Raw genomic sequence first — 25385 nt, 5'->3', positions numbered from 1 at the left:
GGGCTCCTTCCTTGCGGGGTGACCGCCCCTTGTGGCCTCCCTGACCGGGGTGCCCTGTGGGTGCTCCCGAGGGGATAGAGGTCGGGGTGGAGGATGTGAGCTCTGCAGGCCTCCCAGCCAGCACCCACGTGCTCAGGTGCCAGCGAGGGACGCGTGTGTGTGTCAGCGTGACTTGGAGGAATGCACTGTGTCTAGAACACTCTGACTCTGTCCCTCTGCGCCTGTCCGCCTCCCCAAAGGCCAGGTCCACTGCACGGAGTGTTTCAGCCTATGGTGCATCTCCCTGTGGCCTCCCCGCCCCCACCCTGCAGAGGAAGAGTCCCCAAAGCCTTTCCTAAATCTCCAGAGTCCCTCTGTTTCCCTGGTGGCACTTCACACTAGCTGTTTGCGTGAGGTGGGACTCGCCAGAGATGGACAGTCACCGCCAGGAGAGGCCCCTGCGTGCCCTGGGAACCTGGGACTCAGTGCGTGCTCGGAAACGTGTAGGAGTGCAAGATTTACCATAGGTTTGACGATGTCTTTTCTTTCTTTTTAAATTAACTGAGACAACCCAAGAACTGGATTTCTTTAAATCTACGAATTTATACTTTAATTTAGAAGAAGGAAAAGCACTGACAAATAAATTTAGTCAATCTATAATTATGGTATAAATAAGTTCCACTTACATGTAATGTTCCAAGCGTGATAATTTGTTGAGTAAATCAAATCATTGATACATCTTAATGTTCCTAAAGTTAGGAAATCATCTAAGCTTCATAAAAAGAAAGCATTTTATGTATTTAAAATTTCCCCAGAAGTCCCTCTTTGTTAAAAATAGAAAAACAAAACAAAACAAAACATTTTTTTTCATGACTTCAAAATTTGCGGATATTCTGTGCCTGGAAGGAATCAGTGGGGTTTCTCCTGCTTTGCACACGGTAGTTCAGGACTGCAGCCTGGAAACTGCGTGATCATGGAATTGCCATCAGAGGGAACACTGGAGGTTATTTAATCAAATCCTTTCATTTTATGAGTACATTTCAGAGGTCAGATGAGTTGAGTGGTGCCCCGCTGCCCCCAGGACCCCTCTGGTCACAGTGGCTCTGGGTGGGCAACCCCAGTCCTCAGAAACCCCTGGCTCCTTGGGCACAACCCACTGAAGCCTTGTGTCCCCAGCCTCACACGGCTGCCCTGGATACTCAGGCGAGCAGGGCCCTATTGGGTTGAACAACTGTGACCTGCTACCCCTCAAGGGCTTACGTCTGGGGACTTATATGTGCATGGATTTCCATATCATCATTAAAAAACCTGTGCAATGTTACATTGTATATGAATAGGCTATCATCAGCTTTTCCCCTTTTGTTGACATTTAGGCTACTGTCTATGTTTTTCCTCCTGAAACAGCCATGTAAAGAACATCTTTGAGCATTGGGTGATGACTATTTTTCACCCTTCTTGCTAGGTAGGGTCTTTCTCAGGAAAGAAAGAGATTATGTGCTCAAAGGTCAGGTTTGGGGAAAGAATGGGTGTGCTGAACTCTGAAGAAGATAGGAGGTGACCTCGTGGGCCTAAGGGGTGAAGGGGAGACGGGAGCTGCAGCTCCAGCAAGGGCTGTCCAGCCGTGGATTGTAGATTGGAGGGGCTGCCCTCATCACCTCTGGCCTGGCCAGAAGAGCCAGGAGATTCAGTGACCTTATTCCTCCCACCCATCAAGTCCTGCCAATGTCTCCCATTGGCCAGACTTACCTGGATTTCTGAAGACGGGATTGCAGCCAGCAGCAGGGCTGAGGAGAAGGCTGGGGAGAAGGCCGGGGCAGGACTAAAGGGCCATGAGGGATAGCCCCAGACAATCCTCCACTTGTGCCTGTTAGGATTTTAAAAATATCTTTTGTCCAGTCCAAGAGAAAAATCACTTGTTCCCAAGACAAGAGCTGCACAATATCCCATCAGCTACTGTGTGATATGGGGTGATGTTGGTTCAGTAACACCTGAAACTTAAAATGTTAGCTATCCCAATGCTCTTCATATATGACAATGGACAATAAGTGGGGGAAGAGAAGCAACAAAATCCCGTAAAACAGACCTGCTGTAGCCGCAGCTTCCAGAGCTGGTTCTGAAGTCTGAATTGTTAGTTAGCTCACTTCTCTAATGCCACGTTCCCCTGACCTCTGCCACAACTTCAGATATGTGGTTTTTATCTACTGTTGGGGTGACCCACATCCTCATTCTCACAGGACCCGAGACCTTGGTGTTGTGTCTGTACTGGAGTGCCAAGGTGTAATGAACTGGGACTACTGGAATGCAACTGGAATGCAAGGAGGCATGCCTGTGAATGCCCCGCTCCCGGACAGTTCTTACCAGCGTGAGGAAGCAGCAACCCAGCTCCCTCTGAGAATTGAGATCAGTCATCTTGGACAGTAGAGGGACTCTCCTTGTCCACTTGATGGTCACAAGGCATGTGGAGCTCCACATGGCCAGGGAGGACTCTCAGCTTCCAATGAAATGCTGACACCTGATGTGATGCCTTGGTTCTTGTCTTCTTGGTTTAAGAGAATTTAAACAAGAGACACATAGCAAAAGAAGTGCAGCATGGAGTATTGCAAAAGAAAAAGAATACTTTGAAAGTTAGGTGCAGAATAGACAGGACACCCTGACAGAGAGAAATTCAGGATGGGCTGCTCGTAAGGATGAGACAGCAAAGACTGGCGCTAGGGAGGCTCCCACTGTGGGAGTCTTACCTGATTATTTATAAGGAGGTGGGAGAGGTGTTGCTGGTAAGAATGTTCTGGGTGGTCCTCTGGATGCACATGCGCAGTAGCTGTACATGCTTGTTCGTATATCGTACATCTCATTAGCATCTTAAATCTCCACCCAGGGGTATGTTTTTTGCTGTTCTAATGAGGACGGGTAAGGTCAAAGTGCATATGCTCTCTAGAGGGCAAAGTCTCTACTGGAGATAGCTTTGCTTCAATAGCTCAATTACAATGCCAATGCTGAGGCTTATTGTGTTGACTGCATGGTCACCATGGTTGCTTCATCCTGAGAACATGGTCGCTGCCTTGACTGCCTGTCCTGCCTCAGGTAATAAAGGTAATGGTACCAGTTATGTTTCCTTGGATATTAGGACCTACAAATCCACTGAACTCAAGATTATTAAGACGGGGTCAAAAATTCCTGAAGTGGGTCACTGAGTGTAGTAATAAGGGAGGGAGCGCTCCTATCTCTCTCCTTTGTTTCCCACACCCGTGCTTCCCAGTGGTCTGTGACGGAGATAGTGACATTCACTGGTAATTTGTTTCAGCACATACTGCCTGCCGTAGGGTGGCACGCCAACGTTGCAGACTTTGGGATTGCAGTAAATCGAACCTCTGAAGCTTTAGCAGGCCACTGTTCTGTCAAGTCAGCTGCCTCTGGGTAATGGAGCACATGGTGCCACCAGTGATTCTGGCGTGATGCACTGCCTTCGCTGTAGAATAAGCTCCTCGTCAAAGGAACTGAGTGAGAAACCCAGGATTGGAAAAGGAATTCTGTACGTCAGTGAATGATGGGGCTGGATGAAACTTTACAGGAAAGAAAGGGAAATCCTTATTTGTAAAATGGTTCTAACATGTCTAACCTAATCATAAGATTTCTAACCTAATCATAAATTTCTAACATAATCACAAGAGCCCTTGTGATTGGATTGCGCCCACCGATATTGGTTAGGATAATTTCCTCAGCTTAATCACTTCAGCAAGTCCCTATTATCGTGTGTGTTCATCTCCTATTGCTGCATAAATTAACCGGAATTGAGTGGCTTAACCCAACTTTATTTTCTTACAGTTGTGGAGGTCAGAAATCTAAACTCAATCTATTAGAGGGGCTGTGTTACTTCTGGAGACTTCAGAAGAAAATAATATGATTTTTCTTCTTTAGCCTTTTGATATGGTAGATTACACTGATTAATTTTCAAATATTGAGCCAACTGTGCACACCGGAAATCAGTCCCCCTTGGTCATGGTATATGATTATTTTCACATATTCATGGATTCAGTTTGCTAACATTTTATTGGGGATTTTTGTGTCTAAGTTCATGAGATACATTGATCTGTAGTTTTCTTTGTGCTAGCTTTATCTGATTTTGGCTTCATAAAATGAGTTGGAAAGTGTTCCTTCCTGTTTTATTTTCTGGAAAAGATTATATAGAATTGATGCTAGTTCTTTACATGTTCAGGAGAATTTTTGTTGTTGTTTAAGGTTTGCTGGGATAATTTTATTAAGAGATGAATATGTATTTTTTAGCAAGGTAAAAAAATACAAATAATAATAACAACCCTTCTGTTCATAAATATCCCTTCAGGTGAAAACATTGGAAGTCACAACAATTTAAAGAATGTGGCCCAAATAAAGCCCAAGTATTTTTTGCACACATTTATTTATTTTACCTACCATATGATCCATAATTCAACCTTTTATTCAGTTGCTGGCTTTATTAGTCTGTTCTCAACGCTGCTGATAAAGACATACCTGAGACAGGGAAGAAAAAGAGATTTAATGGACTTACAGTTCCATGTGTCTGGGGAGGCCTCACAATCATGGCAAAAGACGAGGAGAAGCAAGTCACATTTTACATGGATAGCGGCAGGCAAAGAGAGCTTGTGCAGGAAAACTCCTGTTTTTACAACCATCAGATATTCTGAACTTCATTCACTATAACGAGAACAGTGCAGGAAAGTCCCATCCCCATAATTTAATCACCTCCCACCATGTTCCTCCCATGACTTGTGGGAATTGTGGGAGTTACAATTCAAGATGAGATTTGGGTGGGGACACAGCCAAACCATATCATTTCACCCTTGGCCCCTCCCACATCTAATGTCTGTACATTGCAAAACCAATCATGCCTTCCCCACAGTCCCCCAAAGTCTTAACTCATTTCAGCAGTAACTCAAAAGTACACAGTCCAATGTCTCATCTGAGACAAGGCAAGTCCCTTCCGCCTATGAGCCTGTAAAATCAAAAGCAAGTTAGTTACTTCCTAGATATAATGGGGGTACAAGCATTGGGTAAATACAGCTGTTCCAAATGGGAGAAGTTGGCCAAAACGAAGGGGCTACAGGCCCCATGCAAGTCCAAAATCCAGCAGGGCAGTCAAATCTTAAAGCTCCAAAATGACCTCCTTTGACACCATGTCCCACATCTGGGTCATGCTGATGCAAGAAGTGGGTTCCCATGGTCTTGGGCAGCTCCGTCCCTGTGGCTCTGCAGGGTACAGCCTCCCTCCCTGCTGCCTTCATGGGCTGGTTGAGTGTTGAGTGTCTGCGGCTTTTCAGGTGCACAATGCAAGCTATCAGTGGATCCACCATTCTGGGGTCTGGGAGCTTCTCACAGCTCCACTAGGCGATTCCCCAGTAGGGACTCCTCTGTGTAGGGGTTCTGACCCCACATTTTTCTGCTGCATTGCCCTAGCAGAGGCTCTTCATCAGGGCCCTGCCCCTGCAGTAAACACCTCCTGGACATCCAGGTGTTCCCCATGCATTCTCTGAAATCTAGGTGGAGGGTTCCAAACCTCAGTTCTTGACTTCCGTGCACCTGCAGGCTCAACAGCACGTGGAAGCTGCCAAGGCTTGGGGCTTCCTCCCTCTGAAGCAACAGACCAAGCTTTACCTTGGCTCCTTTTAGTCATGACTGGAGTGGCTGGAATGCAGGGCACCAAGTCCCTAGGCTGCACAGAGCAGGGAGGCGCTGGGCCCCACCCAGGAACTATATTTTTCTTTTAGGCCTCAGGGCCTGTGATGGGACCTGCTGCCAAGAAGATCTCTGACATGCCCTGGAGACATTTTCCCCATTGTCTTGGGAATTAACATTCGGCTCCTCATTGCTTATGCAAATTTCTGCAGCTGGCTTAAATTTCTCCTCAAAAAATGAGATTTTCTATTCTATTGCATTGTCAGGCTGCAAATTTTCTAAACTTTTATGCTCTGTTTTCTTTTTAAAACTGAATACCTTTAACAGAACCCAAGTCACCTCTTGAATGCTTTGCTACTTATAAATTTCAGTTTTTTTGTTTTTTGTTTTTGTTTTTTGCTGTCAACAGTGTATTGTATTCATCTGAAAAATCCTCATGGAAAATTGTTTGGTTTAGCTCTCAGAAACCAACTTCTGAGCTCTGAGGAAACTTGTGTTCTTTTGGGCTACTCAATCTTTCTTTTGAGCAAGGGACATTTTGGGACAGTTCTGCTTCCTCTTAACTTTTTTCTGGGGCTTCCTCTCCTAGATGGGATTCTCTCTTACAGCAACATGAGCTTTCTTATGCATCTTCTCCATCATGTCTGTAGTTACTGTCCTTCCTGTATTGAAAGAACTGTTTCTTGTAAGCATCCTCATCTTCCTCCATGAAGCAGCACATGTAATCTGCAACATTCTGGCCATGATGTGCTTCCGGTGTACTTCTACACTCAATTCCTTGCTTTCAGAACCATAACCGGGAATCGTTTGGTACTGTGACGGATGGACAAGCCGCTATCTACAGCTCTCTTCAGGGCACCAAAAACTTTATGGCCACTGGTAGTCCTGGCAAGGCCCACATCCAAATAGCAGGTAAAGACACTTGGCTAACCAGCAATGCTTTCCGCATTGTATTCATCGCCGGTCACCTCTACTTGGCCTTCATAGATCTCTTCCATGCCAAACCCATTGAGAAGCCTGCAGACCAGCAGCAGGCCAGTGCCATACACGGCAGCATAATTGGTCAGGCCAACCTTCAAACCGTGTTTTCGTAGTTCCCACGCATATGCTGTGCATACTGTCATATCCCCTTCTGTATGGGCATAAGCAACCTGACAAGTAATATCTCTGTGTGTTACACGAACTGTCATCCTGCGTTTGGGTGTGTTGTGTTTATTTTTATCCTGTATCACCAAGCATTTCCAAGCATAATACTCAGTTTTACCCTCTTGTCGTCTTCTAAATTTCACTCGATCTGTCTTAAAGTAGGCTTTATGCTTAACAACTTTACAAACCCCATCCTGTGGAACAGAGACCCCCATCCATGGATCAACAGAGAGCTGCCCTGCTTAGAAATTTCTTCCTCCAGATACCCTAAGTCATCTCTCTGAAGTTCAAAGTTCCACAGATCTCTAGGGAAGGGGCAAAATGCCATCAGTCTCTTTGCTAAAACATAAGAAGAGTTACCTTTGCTCCAGTTCCCAGCAAGTTCCTCATGTCCATCTGCGACCACCTCAGCCTGGACTTTATTGTCCATATCGCTATCAGCATTTTGGTCAAAGCCATTCAACAAGTCTCTAGGAAGTCCCACACTTCCCCACGTTATTCTGTATTCTGAGCCCTCCAAACTGTTCCAACGTCTGCCTGTTACCGGGTTCCAAAGTCGCTTCCACATTTTCGGCTATCTTTTCAGCAATGCCCCGCTCTGCTGCTACCCATTTCCTGTATTAGTCTGTTCTCACACTGCTAATAAAGACACACCAGAGACTGGGTTCTGGGTCCAGTGGTGTATCACAGTCACCCTTTGTGGCAGGTTTCAGTCAAAAAAGGAGAGTCACAGCAGCTGGGCGATGGACACACAGATAGGTCCTAATGCTTCCCATAGGCAGAACCCAGCAAGGAAAGTTACGTCACCTACAGAAGACCCAGGAATGTCTTCCTTTCTCCAGTCTAGCTACAAGTGCCAGCATCTCTCTTATTGGCTGGTTTATGGTATGAGTGTCATCATCACAACGGAGCTGGGCTAAAGTGTATGTCACAATCCAACCTTAAAGATGCAAGGTCCAGGCAAAAGGTGAGCGTTACGTCATCTAGGTGCTGAGTGCAGTGAGGCATCACAATCCTTTTGTGGTAGGGGCAGGCTGAGGAAGCGTCACATGACGTTTTGGCTGGGGCCAGGCAGAAAAGTCAGGTCACTCAGGCTCCGGACAGAGGCATATGCCACAATCACACATCATTTGGGTGAGACCCAGTCATGTATCACACTGGCACCTGTGGGCAGCACCCAGCCTGGAAAAGAGAGTCACGTTTTCAAGGTGCAGAGTCAAACGATACGTCACAGTCTCATCGGTGGACTAGGCTGAGGCAGGAGAGTCAAATCACTAAGGTGCTTAGCAGATGCACACAATACACCTGGCTGTATGGCTGCTGTCTCCTCACGCTGCATTCCAGGGCTCTGCTCTTTCCTTCAAAAAGGTCACCAGGTTTAGCTTTAGAGACAGCAAGACCCAGAGATCAGGTTTCTGTCCTTCTTTTAAACCACATCTTTATACAAATCCTGCTAAGCAGGGTTCCAGTATTTCCACTCCTCCAGAGAGAATTCTATGGCCACATTTCTGAATGTAAACAGTTTCATTTCCCAGCTGCAGGATGTCCTGGCGTCTTAGCTGTGCGTCTCCCAGGACCTGCAGATCACAGGGCAACAGAGGCTGTGACGACGTCTCGGGGGCTCCCGAGACGGTGGACGTGGAACAGTGGAGATGAATCCCAAGCTCTGGCGGGAGTGGGAGACAAAGGCCCAGTGGAATTTTCTAGTGAAACCAGGAGTCTGGAATCTTTTTTTAAAAGGAAACTTTCAAATTAATAATTCAACTTCTTTCATGGCTAAAGGGCTATTCAGATTATGGATTTTATCTATGTTTTCCTACTTTGTGTTTTTTGAGGAATTGGTTTCTTTTTAGTTGCCAAATTTGTGAGTGTAAAGTGGATGATAATATTCCTTGATTATCATTTTAATGTCTGAAATATATGTAGCAAAATTTCCTATTTCATTCCTGATATTGGTGATTTGTGTCTCTCTCCTTTTATTTTTGGTCAGTCTTTTTAGAAGTTTGTCCATTTTACTGATTTTACCCAAGAAACAGCCTTTTCTCCTTTGATTTTCATTGGTATTGTCCTATATTAACTCTCTAGATTTCTTCTATGATCTTTATTGTTTCTTTCCTTGAGCTTTCTTTTGGGGCATTTTACTCTTTTTTGGGTAGTGTTTTTGAGGTAGGAACTTAGATTATTGATTTGAGATTTCTTTTCTTTTCCAGTGTTAACATTTAGTGTTATAAAGTTTTATTGCAGTTGTATTTCAGTTGCACCCTGTATATTTTTATGTGTTGCATTTTCATTAAAATTCAGTTCTATATATTTTAGAATTTACTTTGAGACCTCTTCATTGACCCATAGACTATTTAGAAGTATGTTGGTTAATTTCCATGCATTTGAAGATTTTTCTATTGTCTTTTTGTTTCTAACTTTATTCTGTTATAGTTGAAGAACATACTCTGTATAAGTTTGTTTTTTTACATTTGTGGAATTTTGTTTTATGACCCAGAATGTGATATATCTTGGTAAATCTTTCATGGGAACTTGAAAAAAACTGTATTCTCCTGTTTTGGGGTGAAGTGTTTTATATGTGAATTAAATCCCTTTGGTTCAGCGTTGTTTAGTTCTTCCATATTTTCAATTATTTTCTGTGTAGCATTTCTATTAGTTTCTGGGGGTGAGTTATTTATGTTCCCAATTATAAACATGAATTTGTTTTTTCTTTCAGCTCTAGCAGTTTTTTGCTTCATGTATTTTACTGCTCTGTTGTTTGGTGCATACATATTTAGAATTGTTGTATCTTCCTGGTGGATTGACCTATTTATCATTATTTAATAATTTTCTTTCCCTCTAGTAATTTACTTTGAAGTCTACTTAGCTGATATTAATATAGTCACTCTTGCTTAAATTTTTTTTTGTGTGTGTAACATATCTTTTCCAGCATATAGCTGGGTTATTCTTTCAATCCTTTCTGCCAGTCTCTGTATTTTGATTGATATGTTTAGAAAACGTGCATTTAAGGTAATTATTGATATGTTATTGCTTAATTATGCCATTTCAATTACAGTTGGTCTTTCATATCTATAGATTTTGCATCCATGGGTTCAACCAACTACAGATCAAAAAAAATCCCACAAAGTTCCAAAAAGTCAAACTTGAGTTTTCTGTGCACTATTATGTTGAGTCCATGGAAGTGATGAGATGCATAGGCATTGTGTTAGGTACTATAAGTAATCTAGAGATGATTTAAAGTGCGCAGAAGAATGTGCTTAGGTTATATGCAAATACTATGCCCCTTTAAATAACAGACCTGAACATCTATGGAGGTTGGCAGCCACAGAGGGCCCGGAACCCATTCCCCATGGACACTGAAGGGTTACTGATTTATTTTCCGTTTGTTTCCTGTTTCCAGTACATAACTATGTTTCTTTTGTCTTGACTTTCTGTGTGTTACTTGAACATTTTTTACATTATATTTTGATTCTTTTATAGTATTTTTTAGTGTTTCTCTTTGTGTAGCTTTGGAGTGGTTTCTCAGAGGACTACAGTATACATACATGACTTATTAGAATTACCACTTTGAATGAAGTGTGAAAATATCACTTCCATTAAGATTTCTTGATCTTTTCTTGAGTATTAGATGGCAACATAATTTTTGTTTAAATCATCAAATTGATCTATAAAACTCATGGGGAAAGGAATAATCTGTTGTGTGTACACATTTCTGCTTTTTCTGTTCCTTTTGCTTCCTGATGCTCCAAAATTTGTCTTTCTTTTTTCTTTTTCTTTTTCTTTTTTTTGAGATGGAGTCTCACTCCATCTCCAGGCTGGAGTGCAGTGGCGCAATCTTGGCTCACTGCAACCTCCGCCTCCCAGGTTCAAGTGATTCTCCTGCCTCAGCCTCCCAAGTAGCTGGGACTACAGGTGCATGCCACCATACCCAGCCAATTTTTCTATTTTTAGTAGAGACGGGGTTTCACCATGTTGGCCAGGATAGTCTCGATCTCTTGACCTCATGATCCGCCTGCCTTGGCCTCCCAAAATGCTGGGATTACAGTCGTGAGCCACTGCCCTAGCCTGTTTTGTTTTTTATAATTTTCTTTATGTTTGAATACCTTCTTTTAGCCAACCTTTAAGGGTAGGTCTGCTGGTAAAAAAAAAAAGTCTTTTACTTTTTCTTTATCTGAGAGTGTATTTATTTCCTCTTTATTCCTCAGGGATAGTTTCACTGGATATAGAATGTATGGTTGACAGTGCTTTTCTTCAATACTTGAAAAATGTTGTACCATTTCCTTCCATCTCTCTTGGTATCAGAGAAGAAATTTGCTGCCATTTGAATTTGTGTTTCCCTGTAGGTAATGCATAGTACTTTCTGGCTGCTTTTAATGTGTGTGTGTGTGTTTTTTTGTCTGTAGTTTTTGAAAGTTGATGATTTGTTTTGATATGGATTTCTTTGGGTTCATCCTGTTATCCTGTTCCTGAGGCTTGTTCATCTTCTTGAATCTGTAGGTTTGTGTCTTTTGCCAAATTGGGAAAATTTCAGCCTTTATTCCTTAAAGTACTTTTGCAACCTCATTCTAATTCTTTTCTCCTTCTAGTACTCCAGTGACATGAATATTAGATTTTTAAAATAGTCCTACAGTTCCCTGAGCCTCCATTCTACCCCGTCCTTTTACAAAATATGTTTTCTCTCTGCTGTTTAGATTGGGTGACTTCTATTGATTTACCCTCAAATTCACTGATTCTTTTCTTTATTATCTCTACTATTGAGTGCATATCAAGAGGCTTTAACAAATTCTGTTGTTGTATATTTTAGATCTGTCATTTCCATTTGGTTCTTTTTTGTGTATCTTTTGTTTCTTCCCATAGTTTCTCATTTTTCACTTGTTCCAAGAGAAGTTGTAGCTGATTGTTGAGACATTTTTATGAAGGCTGCTTTAAAATCCTTTTTAGATAATCCGACATCTGATATATCTCAGTGCGGACATCGGGTGATTGTGTTTTCTCATTCAAGTTGTGATTTTCTCGGTTTCTGATATGACAGGCGACTTTTGATTGTATCCTGGATGTTTTATCTATTATTTTAGGATACTCTGAGTCATAAATAACTGTTTTATTTCAGCAGGCAGTCAACATGTTTAAGTTTAGCACACAGGTTACAGACTATTTACGTAGTCTGCCATTCAAATGAAGATTTAATTTTCAGAGATCTTGCAGTGCTACTTTGATCTGTTTGGTTTCTCCAGTGCTGCTGGGTACTGCCTTGGGGGCTGGAAGGGATTTCCCCAGGCTGGGCTGCCCAGATGTCTCTTCCTGTGGAGAGGAGTTTCAGGTCTGCAGAAGTGAAGAGGCTTCCATGGCTAAGTGTTTGTTGAGATGGCATCCCCCTTCCAGTGGGGACCTCAGAACATTCCATGAGCCGTGTGCTATAGTAGGACACCATAGCACATGGCTCTTGACCTGGGTGTCTCTTGGCCTGAGATCCCAGGTGTGAGGTGTAGTGGGGTCCCTTCTCAGGTTCTGTCTGCTCACCAGGTATCTCTTTGTAGGGGATGGGGTGCCTCCCATGGTTACCTTTGCTGGCAGGGCTTTTATTAATCTTACTTGCCAGGGGGGCATGTTCCCCTGGTATATTTTCATCCAAGGGAGGAACAAGCCCACCTAGCTGTCTTCTCTTGCTATATTGGGAGTTGGTCTGGAAATGCTGATTTTGAGGGATGAAATACACCCTGCAGCTGTGCTGTTCCCATTTTCCTGGGCTCCTGTATTAGTCCATTTTCACGTTGCTAATAAAGACATACCCCAGAATGGGCAATTTACAAAAGAAAGAGATTTAATGGACTTACAGTTCAACATGGCTGGGGAGGCCTCATAATCATGGCAGAGGCAAGGAGGAGCAAATCACATCTTACATGGATGGCAGCAGGCAAAGAGAGAGAGAGAGAGCTTGTGCAGGGACACTCCCATTTTTAAAACCATCAAATCTCATGAGACTTACGCACTATCATGAGAACAGCTGGGAAAGAGCAGCCCTCCATGATTCAGTTATCTCCCACCAGGTATCACCCACAGCGGGTGAGAATTATGGGAGCTACCAGATGAGATTTGGGTGGGGACACAGAGCCAAACCATTATCAGGTCCCAAACCAGTTTCCTCTCCTCTTACTGCAGCCCTTCCGAATTCTCCTTTACTTGCCTCTTGCTTTATTCCCAGGGTTTATAGGTGTGCTTGGCAGCAGTAAGCAGGGAGTTTGGGGTCTCTATCATTTTGTCTGGACTGGAAGTTCCCTGGAATTGCCCATTTGTTTATTTTTAATCTCTGTCATTTTTTAAATTTGTTTCTAGTAGAGAACATATAATTGGACCTAATTTTAAAATATTCACTGTTATGCCTTGTATTCGCTATATTGTATTTCCTTGATACGTCCTCTTCCCATATGCTGATGTTGTATATTGTTAAAGTTTCTTTGCGTCTATTTTTTCAGTGTTTTAAGTTATAAATAATAGTTGCATTCTCTTGTTAGCTGAAAAATTTGCAAAATCATATTTAAACCTGCCTTTATAAACACTAGGAGTAAAACAAGAGTTGCCATGCATTTCAGGGTTCTGCTAGAGATTAAGGAGCTTTGTTGGCTTCTCAGCAGGCTTTTGGATTGAGAACCTTGAATGAGACACTGCTTCCTCTTTTTCCTTGGGATGTTGAAAAGTTAGACCTAAAGGGCTTTTGGTGCTTTTGATAACAGCATGTTGTCCTTGTTCCACTTGGAATAAAATCTAGAGCCTCAACCATGACTCATAAAGCCACAAATGAGCTGGCTGTAGCTGCCACTTACACATAATTTCCTGCCACAGGGGCTGGACCCCAGACACAGTGGCCTTCTTGCTAGGTGAACGTACATTTGTACTTGTCGCCTCTACCTGGGATGCTCTTCCCAAGCATGCTGGAGGCTGGTTCACCTCTCTAGTGTCTCCTCAAGTATCCATCCTCAGGGCAGCCTTCCCTGGCCCTGCGGAAGGAGTTCTTCCATCATTGCTGACTACTTTCCTGTGTTCCTTTCCTTCTAACAGAGTATTATCTATGACACATTGTAATAATGCTCTAATATATATGTGTGGCAAATAAATGAATATATAAACTTTTCCTCTGTCTCCCTTCACCAGAATATAAGCTCTAGGAGATCAGCAAATGTGTGTCTATCTTGGTCACTGTGGAATCCTCAGTAGTCCTGAAAGTGCTGCCACATAGTAAGCACTCAGTACTCATCAAACAAATAAAGGAGTGAATGGAGACTAAGCAATATGGGATGTTGGCTCATGAGGACTGCACGTTTTTGAAATACATGTACTTATATTTAGAAACCATGTATCAAGTGGTGTAAGTCATTCATCATAATTTTCACAGGTTCTGTGGGGAGAGTGGTTCTCGCATGGATTCATCTAAGAAGGCTTCTTGCGAGGATATTTTAATCAGAATCGTAAGCTGAGAAGAACGAGAAAAAGACAACTTTGTTATTTCTCAGCGGTGTTAGGAAGCTTTGGGGATTTCTTGGTTCCTAAGTGATGAATTCTCCATGCAGGCCTGTTCATGCCTTTGTGTTCATTTCCTCCTTTGGGTGTGAAGGGGATTTGGAAAGCCTTCCCATGGGTCTGGATTTATTTGTGTCTCTGCCAGTGGGACATCTTTAGCCATGCCAAGACTCTGTCATTGAAAGTCAGATTAGTGCTAATAATAGGCAGGATAAAGGCTCTAATTTATAGGTTGCTTATAATAATTTCATGTTAATAGTTGATAACTCTTGCCAAATCCTAAATCAGGCTTCCCTGCTGCCTTCCAAGTTCTTCTTGGCTAGCTGTCATTTCTGATGTATGTATGTTATTTTTCGATATTAGTTACCTTTCCTCATAAACTATAGGGCTTATAACGTAAGTCATGTAACTTTTATATTCTTAACTGTCTTGAGAAATGTTAAGATTCAAGAAATGACATAATATAAAAGAGCGAAAGAAATTCACTCACTGCAAAGCTTAATCGCAGGAATGCTGGTGGAAGCACGGTTGCCCTCATGTGCTCTACCCCACAGAGGCGGAGCGGCCACGGTTGCCCTCATGTGCTCTACCCCACAGAGGCGGAGCGGCCACCACTCTGCGCAGTCTCTAAGTTCACAGACACTAATGACTCATTCTTCTTGCCCTTGGGGAAATAAACAACAAAAAGAGAAAACACTCCCTTAGCAGTAAAACTAAACAGATGAGAACACAAAAATGAAACTAAACAAAAAGGTACATATTGCTATCAAAATCCCCCCAAAATAAATTTTATTTTCTTCCTTTTATTTAGTGCTTTTCAATAATGATTCAAGTCACTTCTAATGTCTCTTTTTCGTGGAATACAAAAATAGGATTAGTTTTTAAATTACAGATGATTCTAAATGGATCTGATACCGATGTGAAAGAACAACATAACAAGAAGTTTATTTTTAGAATGAGAGTGGTCACCTAGCTTTTCTGCCAGGCATATAAACATGAGGGTCATTTAACTTGCTTTATCTTGTATCTGAGTCTTTAAAGAAGTGCTGCCTTGCGAACAGAATCATTAGTAAGTTTACTGGGAAGATGCATGCATAATTTTGGAGGAAAATTTACACACAGGCATTTTCATTTTTATTTTTACTTTATTTATTTATTTATTTATTTTGAAACAGAGTCTCACCCTGTATTTATTTATTTATTTATTTATTTATTTATTTATTTATTTATTATTTTGAAACAGAGTCTCACCCTGTCACTGAGGCTGGAGTGCAGTGGTATGATTTCAGCTCACTGCAGCCTCTACTCCCCGGCCCAAGTAATCGTCCCACCTCAGCCTCTGGAAGAGCTGGGACTACAGGCGCGCGCCACCATGCCTGGTTAATTTTATTGTTTTGTAGGGACAGGTATTGCCACATTGACCAGGCTGGTCTTGATCTCCTGAGCTCAAGTGATCCGCCCATCTTGGCTTCCCAAAGTGCTGGGAGTACAAAAGTGTGAGCCACTACGTCTGGCCCATTTTTATTTTTAAATGTCTGCAGCAAAGATGATTTATAATGAGCTTTTTACTAATTTTGATAGTCTTTCTAACCTTGCTCTGACATTCTCCAAAGATAATATTGTAAGTCAAGTTCATTTAAAATATTCAATTATATTTGAAATGTTTGTGAAAATTGCTAAATATGTCAGCTATTAAACATGTAAGAACTTTCAATATGTTTTAGAGATTCAAAAAAATCAGGTGTTTCTTTTTGCTCCGGTCAGATTTTGATGGAGGTGATTTTAAAATGAAACAGGACATCATGAGCGGAAGCATCAGCACAGAAAGGCAGGCTGCAGGGCATCCGATAAAAGGAAGCCCAGAGATCCCAGGGACTGTCTACCTGACTTCTGAGATATCGGCCTGCTTGTACCTCTGCTGTGGTACACCTGATGGTCATGGAGACTGTTCAGGTTCTCAAATGCTGGCTGGAGGCAGGCAGACCTGCGCCCTTTCCTCCTTATCCAGAGTTGTGTGATGCTTGCTGATCTCCCTTACCCTGATGAGGACTCTGCAGGGGGTGTGAGGTCCCAGGACCCTAGGTGATCAGTTGGGGAGGATTGGACGCAGGAAAAGTAGCCGACTTAATTTATTTTAAAACTTAGATATTGGCAGAAAAAGAGTATTTTAACCCGGTGTCATAATGAGAGAGAATGTTGAATTCCAGTCTGCTAAGGGCGTGTAAACCTCCGAAGTTCACACCTCCCTCTGATTACAATGAACACTGGACAAAAATCAACTACATATGGACTCTGAAAAATATAAACAGGTAGATTGTGAAGAACGTCAAAAACTACAGAAGGCACCCTCTCAGGGTGGTTTTCCTATTTTCTTCTCTCCTGGATTCCTCCCTAGAGCCAGCTTTCATCATGTAGTGGCATGGTGGCATAGACAGATCGTACTCCAGTAGCAACCCTATCTTTTGGCCCAGAGGAGTCAGAGTAGCACCTGCAGGCCAGGGAGTGTGGGGGAATCCCAGAAGAGAGAGCCAGAGAAGCCCCCCAGTTCTGTTCATGAACTTGCACTAGCCTCAGCCTACTTTCAGAACAACGCCATCTGGGGACAGACTCAAACCAGCGCAGCAAAGGCCCAGAGGACTGACTGATGACTCACTGAGGTGGGAACCATCCATACAGGTCTCTGACTAACTCTTGAATGGTGTATATGCTAGGCAGGCATGAAGCAAGATGGCAAGGCTTAGAAAACTTGACTGAGATTTGAACCATCTGCACAAGCACGTGGCTGACTATTGGATGATACACGTGTGAAACAGGCCCGAATGATCACAGGAAATTTGAATTTGAACCTCTTCCCTTAGAAAGTGCGACAGAAATTGTGGTCGGAAGCTAATTAGCTTATAAGTTAAAAAAATTAATCTCCAGAAGATTAAAACAGAATCCAGAGTTTACGTATTTTAACATTGACAGTATCCAGGAGACAGTACCAAAGGACTCAGTGTACAATGAATAAGAAAATATGTTATAAATTTCTAAGGGAAAATGACAGTCATCAGATACCAAACCTGAGAGGACCCAGATATTGCAGTGACCAAAGAATTTAAAGTAGCTTTCATAACTATGATCAATGAGGTAAAGAAAATGCACTTGAAATGAATGAAAGGATGAACATTCTAAGGGGAGAATAGGAATTATACCAGAAAATCTAATACAAAGATTAGAAATTAAAACTACAACACCTTAAATAAAAAAGAGTTGATGAGTTCAGTAGTGGAATGACTATGACAGAGGAAAGAGTCAGTGAACTGAAATAGACCAATATAAATTATCCAATCTAAAGAACTTAGACAAAAATTTTTTTTGCATTGCTAGAGTTCCTAAAGCTGTGGAACAAGACCAAAAATTGGAGTTTCACTAAAGAATAAGAAACTCGCTCAAAACCACACAACTACATGGAAACTGAACAACCTTCTCCTGAATGACTCCTGGGTAGATAATGAAATGAAGGCAGAAATCAAGAAGTTCTTTGAAACCAAAGGGAACAAAGAAAACCTCTGGGATGCAGCTAAAGCAGTGGTAAGAGGGAAATTTACAGCACCAAATGCCCGGATCAGAAAGCTAGAAAGATCTCAAATCAACACCCTAAGATCACAACTAAAAGAACTGGAGAACCAAGAGCAAACAAACCCCAAAGCTAGCAGAAGACAATAAAAAAACAAGATCAGAGTGAAGCTAAAGGAGCTAGAGACACGAAAAACCCTTCAAATAATCAATGAATCTAGGAGTTGGTTTTTTGAAAAAATCAATAGGATAGGTAGACCGCTAGCTAGACTAGTAAAGAAGAAAAGAGAGAAGAATCAAATAGGCATAATAAAAAATGATAAAGGGGATATCACCACTGACCCCACAGAAATACAAACAACCATCAGAGAATACTATAAACATCTCTATGCAAATAAACTAGAAAATCTAGAAGAAATGGATAAATTCCTGTACACATACACCCTCCCAGGACTGAACCCAGAAGAAGTTGAATCCCTGAATAGACCAATAGCAAGTTCTGAAATTGAGGCAGTAATGAATATTTAACAGCCTACTCATAATAAAAAGTCCAGGATCAGAGGATTTACAGCTGAATTCTACCAGAGGTACAAAGAGGAGCTGGTACCATTTCTTCTGAAACAATTCCAAGCAATTGAAAAGGAGGGACTTCTCTCTAACTAATTTTATGAGGCCAGCATCATCCTGATACCAAAACCTGGCAGAGATACAACAACAAAAGAAAACTTCAGGCCAATATCCCTGATGAACATCAATGCAAAAATCCTCAATAAAATACAGGCAAATTGAATCCTGCAGCACATCAAAAAGCTTATCCACCATGATCAAGTCTGCTTCATCCTTGGGGTGAAAGGCTGGTTCAACATACGCAAATCAATAAACGTAATCCATCACATAAATAGAACTAAAGATAAAAACCACATGATTATCTCAGTAGACACAAAAAAGGCCTTCGATAGAGTTCAACATCCTTTCATGTTAAAAGCTCTCAAAAAACTAGGTATTGAATAAACTAGATGTGATTCTTATCATAAAATAGTAAGAATCATTTATGACAAACCCACAGCCAGTATCATACTGAAGGGGCAAAAGCTGGAAGCATTCCCATTGAAAACCAACATATGACAAGGATGCACTCTCTCACCACTCCTATTCAACATAGTATTGGAAGTTCTGGCCAGGGCAATCAGGCAAGAGAAAGAAATAAAGGGTATTCAAATAGGAAGAGAGAAGTCCAACTGTCTCTGTTTGCAGATGACATGATCCTATATCTAGAAAACCCCATCTTGTCAGTCCAAAAGCTTCTTAAACTGATAAACAACTTCAGCAAAGTCTCAGGATACAAAAACAATGTGCAAAAATTGCAGGTATTCCTATACACCAACAATACACAAGCAGAGAGTGAAATCATGAATGAACTCCCATTCACAATTGCTACGAAGAGAAAAAAATACCTAGGAATACAGCTAACAAGAGAAGTGAAGGACTTCTTTAAGAACTACAAATCACTGCTCAAGGAAAAAAAAGAAATGGAAAAACATACCATGCTCATGGATAGGAAGAAGAATCAATATTGTGAAAATGGCTATACTGCCCAAAGTAATTTATAGATTCAATGCTATTCCCATTAAACTACCATTGACATTCTTCACAGAATTGGAAAAGACTACTTTAAAATTAAAATGGAACCAAAAATGAGCCCGTATAGCCAAGATAATCCTAAGCAAAAAGAACAAAGCTGGAGGCATCATGCTGCCCAATTTCAAACCATACCACCAGGCTACAGTAACCAAAACAGCATGGTACTGGCACAAAAACAGACACACAGACCAATGGAACAGAATAAAGATCTCAGAAATAAGACTGCACATCTACAACCATCTGATCTTCAGCAAACCTGACAAAAACAAGCAATGGGGATAGGATTCCCTATTTAATAAATGGTGCTGGGAAAACTGGCCAGCCACATGCAGAAAATTGAAACTGGACCTCTTCCTTACACCTTATAGAAAAATTAACTCAAGATGGATTAAAGACTTAAATATAAAACCCAGAATTATAAAAACCCTAGAAGAAAATCTAGGCAATACCATTCAGGACATAGACACAAACATAGATTTCATGACAAAAATGTCAAAAACAATTGCAACAAAAGCAAAAGTTGACAAATGGGATCTAATTAAACTAAAGAGCTTCTGCACAGCAAAAGAAACTGTCACCAGAATGAACGGACAACCTACAGAATGGGAGAAAATTTTTGCACTCTATCCATCTGACAAAGGTCTAATATCCAGAATCTATAAGGAACTTAAACAAATTTACAATAAAAAAACCAACAACCACATTAAAAAGTGGGCAAAGGACATGAACAGACACTTCTCAAAAGAAGACATTCATGCAACCAACAAACTTAAGAAAAAGATCTCAACATCACTAATTATTAGACAAATGCAAAGCAAAACCACAATGAGGTCTCACATCAGTCAGGATGGCAATTATTAAAAAGTCAAGAAAGAACAGACACTGATGAGGCTGTGGAGAAATAGAAATGCTTTTACACTGTTGGTGTAAATGTAAAGTAGTTCAACAATTATGGAAGACAGTGTGGTGATTCCTCAGAGACCTAGGGCCCAAAATACAATTTAACCCAGCAATCCCATTGCTGGGTATATACTCAAAGGCAGAGAAATCATTCTTCTCTAAAGATACATGCATGTATATGTTCATTGCAGCACTATTCACAATAGCAAAGACATGGAATCAACCCAAATGCCCTACAATGATAGCCTGGATAAAGACAATGTGGTATGTATACACCATGGAATACTCTGCAGCCATGAAAAGAAACAAGGTCATGTCCTTTGAAGGGACATGATGGAGCTGGAAACTGTCATCTTCAGCAAGTTAGCACAGGAACAGAAAACCACACTCTGCATGTTCTCATTTATAAGTGGGAGCTGAACAATGAGAACAATGGATAGAGGGAGGGGAACAACCCACACTGGATCCTGTCAAGGGGGAAAAGGGGGAGGGAGAACATCAGGATAAATAGCTAATGCATGTGGGGCTTAATACCTCAGTGATGGGTTGATAGGTGCAGCAAACTACCATGGCAGACGTTTACCTATGTAACAAACCTGTACTTCCTGCACATGTGTCCCGGAACTTAAATTTAAAAAATAATAAATATTTCCAAATGTTAAAAACAATTGGAGCTTCACAGAAGAGGAGCAAGAGATTAAGAGAAAAAGATATTTGAAGAGGTAATGACAGAGAATTATCAATCTTGCAAAGACACATTTACAATTTCATGAAATTCAGTGAAAACACAGGATGAAATAAAGGAAAACATGCCTGGACACATCATAATCATAGTGCTGAAAACTGAAAATAAGAAAAAATTTGAAAAAAACTGAAAATAAGAAAAATAAGAAAACTGAAAAAAAAAAAAAAAAAAACAGTGAGAGAAGAGTGATACATTGCATACAAGGTACTAGGATTTGAATGACTGCAAATTTCTCATCAGAAATCCTGGAGGCGAGTAGATAGTGGAGCACCTTCTTTAAGTGCTGAAAGAAAAGAACTTTAAAGACAGAATTCTGTATCTAGTGTAATAATCATTCAGGAATAAAGGGAAAAAGAGAGACATTCTCAGATGAAGAAATAACTGGAATTCATTTCCAGGAGACCTGCTCTATAAGACATGCTGATGGAATTTCTCCAGGATGAAGCAAAAATGATACTACAGAGAAATTAGATCTTTAGGGATGAAGAACAGCAGAAATGGTAAAAGTAGGTCAGTGTAAAAGATAACTTTTTTCCCTCTTAAGTTCTTCAAAATAGGTTTGATGGTTGAAAGTATAAATTATAATATTGTCTGGTGGGAGTTTTAAGTATATAGCTGTAACATATACCATAAGGTGTAATATATACAATATATACCACAAGATGTAAACTATACCATAAGAGGAAATGGGAGAGGTAAAGTGACTTACATCATTTCAAAGCTTGTACATTTTACTTGATGCAATAAAACTTTAGGCTCTAAAGAAGTTACATATCTATATTTTAATTCATGGAGTAAGTACTAAAAATAAAAATTATTAATAATATTTAATACTTATTAAAAGCCAACTGATGAAAATAAAATAGTATTCAAGTAACCCAAAAGAAAGCAAGAAAATGGGCACAGAAATGAATAAAAAAAGAAGAGACAAACAAAATAAATGATAATTTTTTTGACCTGAATACAACTATATCAATAATTATGTTAACTGCAAACATTCCCATTAAGAGGAAAATATTGAGAAAGCAGATAAGGAAGTAAGGCTGTAATATATGCTGCTCGTAAGAGACATACTTTTACCCTTGATCTTAGCTGAAAGGCTGAGCAATGATATGAGACATACTTTTCCATTAAGTATAGAGATACGTTGAAAGTAAATGAATGGAAAAATACATGGCATGCAAATAATAAGCATAAAAGGCCAAAGTGGCACAGGAGTAAACTTCAATACACATAATAGGACATAATGAGGGACATTTAATAATAAATGAGACAGATTGTAAGGAAGATATAACAATTATGAATGTCCCTGGTAGATACTCAAGATGCAATTGATTCACTAAAGTAAAACAAAATAGACAATTCCAGAATCATAGAAGATTTTATCACTGTTCAGAAATTGATAGAATACCTAGACAAAAAAAAAAAAAAAAAAAAATCAGGAAAGCCATAGAAGCTATGAATAACATTATCAACCACCTTGATTCAATTGACATTTGTAGAACACTATATCCAACAACCACAGAATTCAATCTTTTCATGTATACATGGTCCATTCACCAATATTATAATATTGCATCATAAGGATTACGTGCTCTGACCACAACAAATTTAAGTTAGAAATCAGTACAGCCTGGGAAAACGTCAATGTCTGGGAAGTCAAAAATACACTCTAGTTAAGTCATGAGTCAAAGATGAAATCACAAGGGAATAAGATAGTATCACAAAGTAAAATGTTGTTGAAAATATGTAAAAAATTTTTGAGTGCAGCTAAAGTTAGCTTAGAGGGAAACTTGTAGATGAAATACAACAGAAGGTAAGAAAGATCTAAAATCAGCTATCTAATGTTCTACTTTAAGAAGCTGGAATGGAAAGTAAAACTAAAATACATAGGAAGAAGAAACTAATAACGATAAGATCAGGATCAACAAAGTAGGAAACAGACAATGCAGGAAAAAAAAAGCCCACTCAGCCAAAAAGCTGGTTATTTGAAAAGAAACAATTGAACACACATCACCAGTATGATCAAGAAACGAGAGGTGACCAACACAAACCCTACAGGAATTAAAAAATAAGATAATCTGTTAACAAATTTATACCAACAAATTCAACAACCTACATGAAATGGAATAGTTCCGTAAAAAATACAACTTACCAAAATGGACTCAAGTTTTAATAGAAAACCTGAATAGAATTATATCAATAAAGCAGCTGAATTAGTAATTAAAATTATTTACACAAGGAAAAGTCCAAACACAAATGGCTTCTCTGTTTAATCTTCTCAAACACTGAGTAATAATGGAGGTGGGGGACAGTTCCCCACTTATTTTGTAGGTCTAGTATTACCCTGGTATTAAGACAAATGTATTATGTGAAAAGAAAATTACAGATCAACATCTCCCAGTCACATAGATCCAAGCAAGATATCAAATCAAATGTTATGGTATATAAAATAGTACAGCATAATAAAAAAAGTTTATTCCAGAAATCCAAGGTTGATTTAACATTCAATAATTAGTATAATTTTCCATATTAACAGAATGCAGGAGAAAAACCATATGATCATTTCAATAGATGCAGAAAGAGCATTTGAGAGCAAACCATGAATTCTCAAATTGATGAAAGGCGTTTTTGAAAAACCTGGAGCCAACCTTATACTTCATGGTGAAAAACTTACTGTTTTTCCATGAGATTGGCAGCAAGGCAGTCACCTTCTCCATTCAACAGACAATGTACTGAAGAACCTACTTCTTGTAACATGACAATATAAAGAAATAAATGGCAGAAAAATGAAAATGAGAGAAGTAAAACTGTTCTTGTTTACAGGCTATATGATTGTTTATGTAGAAAATCTCAGGTAGTCTACAAAAAACCCAGTACTACCAGAACTAATATATAAATTTAGCTAGGTCAGAAGATACAAGATCAGTATCAAAAATCAATATATTATCATATACTAGCGGCACATAATTGGAAAATATTTAAGGAATAATTGCATTTATAATGATACCAAAAGCCTAAAAAACCTAGGAATAAATCTTTAAAAAAAAGTGTGCTCAAGATTCCTGTAACAAAAATTACCGAGATATTTTGAAAAGAAATTTTTGTAAAAGATCTAAAGACCTAATGAAGAGATACAGTCTGTCCATAGATCAGAAGACTCAGTGTTGTTCGGTGTGCAGTTCTTCCCACATTGACTTACAGATTTAAGCACAATTCTAAGAAAAATTGAACTAGGTTTTTCTGCAGAGAATGACAAGCTAATTATACAATTTATGTAGACATTCAAGGGCTAAATTCAAATAGCTAAAGCATTTTTTTTCCCCCAAAAGGACAACTTTTGGAGCACTTACCTGATTTCTTGACTTACTCCGAAGCTATAGCAATCAAGACTGTAGTACTGACAGAAGATAGATGCAGATTGGTGGAACAGAACGGAGAGTCCGGAAATGGGCTCTGTATATGTGTTACGTGTTTTTTAAATATACAACTGATTTTAAACCATAGTGGCAAAGCAATTCATTTAGGAAAGAAAACATTTTTTCAACAAATGGTGCTGAATCAACTGGGTATCTGTATAAAAGCAAAAATAATGCTAGAGTTGATTTGTAGTTTTACTCCATTATCTGTTTATTGTAGTATCTTTGTAGTGATGATCTCTTTTTTCATTGTTGTTTTTGGTGACTCTCTTTCCCACTTTCTACTTAAAATTGTCATTTTCTCTTCACTTTTTTGGGTTCAATTTGTTGTTATTTTCTTCACTTACAAAGATGGATACTTAGCTTTTGATATTCATGCTTCGTATTTCCCATTGTGTATATTTGACTATAAATTTCCTTTTAGCTGCATCCCTCAAGTTTTCATGTGCATTTTGATTGTATTTACATTTTATCTATTCAAAATTATTTTAAATTTCTATTATGATTTATTACCTTAGTTTTCTTGATTAGCCAATTTTTGACTATTTAATTTGATTGAGAATTATTTAAAATTCTATTTCCCCTTTCCTGGCAGTTATATACTCACTCTTTTAGTATTTTTAGTGGTTTAATGTCATCTGGAGATGCCGGCCTTCATTCATAACTCATCGAGGGCCCGTGTTCATTGGTACTTTTACACTCTTCAACCCCTAATTTCTTTAAGCAAAATTCCTCTTCTGTATTTGGTATCTATGAATTCTCATCCATGCAGTTGTGGGGTCTGGCTAAATCTGTTTATATTCGGTATCTATGAA

General features: G+C 39.9%; 1 protein-coding gene and 1 pseudogene across 2 annotated transcripts in view; one reads left to right on the top strand and one right to left on the bottom strand.

Moving 5' to 3' along the window:
- OCA2 (OCA2 melanosomal transmembrane protein) overlaps positions 1-25385 on the top strand; it is a 342859-nt gene that overhangs the window by 197147 nt on the left and 120327 nt on the right. The gene's annotated exons all lie outside the window — the stretch shown is intronic.
- Positions 6100-6968, bottom strand: LOC111525124 (annotated as a pseudogene).

Source organism: Piliocolobus tephrosceles, chromosome 6, assembly GCF_002776525.5.
Source record: "Piliocolobus tephrosceles isolate RC106 chromosome 6, ASM277652v3, whole genome shotgun sequence".
In the NCBI taxonomy this organism is placed as follows: Eukaryota; Metazoa; Chordata; class Mammalia; order Primates; family Cercopithecidae; genus Piliocolobus; species Piliocolobus tephrosceles.
The sequence above is the reverse complement of the archived record's forward strand: the minus strand, read 5'-3'. Positions and strand labels throughout refer to the sequence as shown.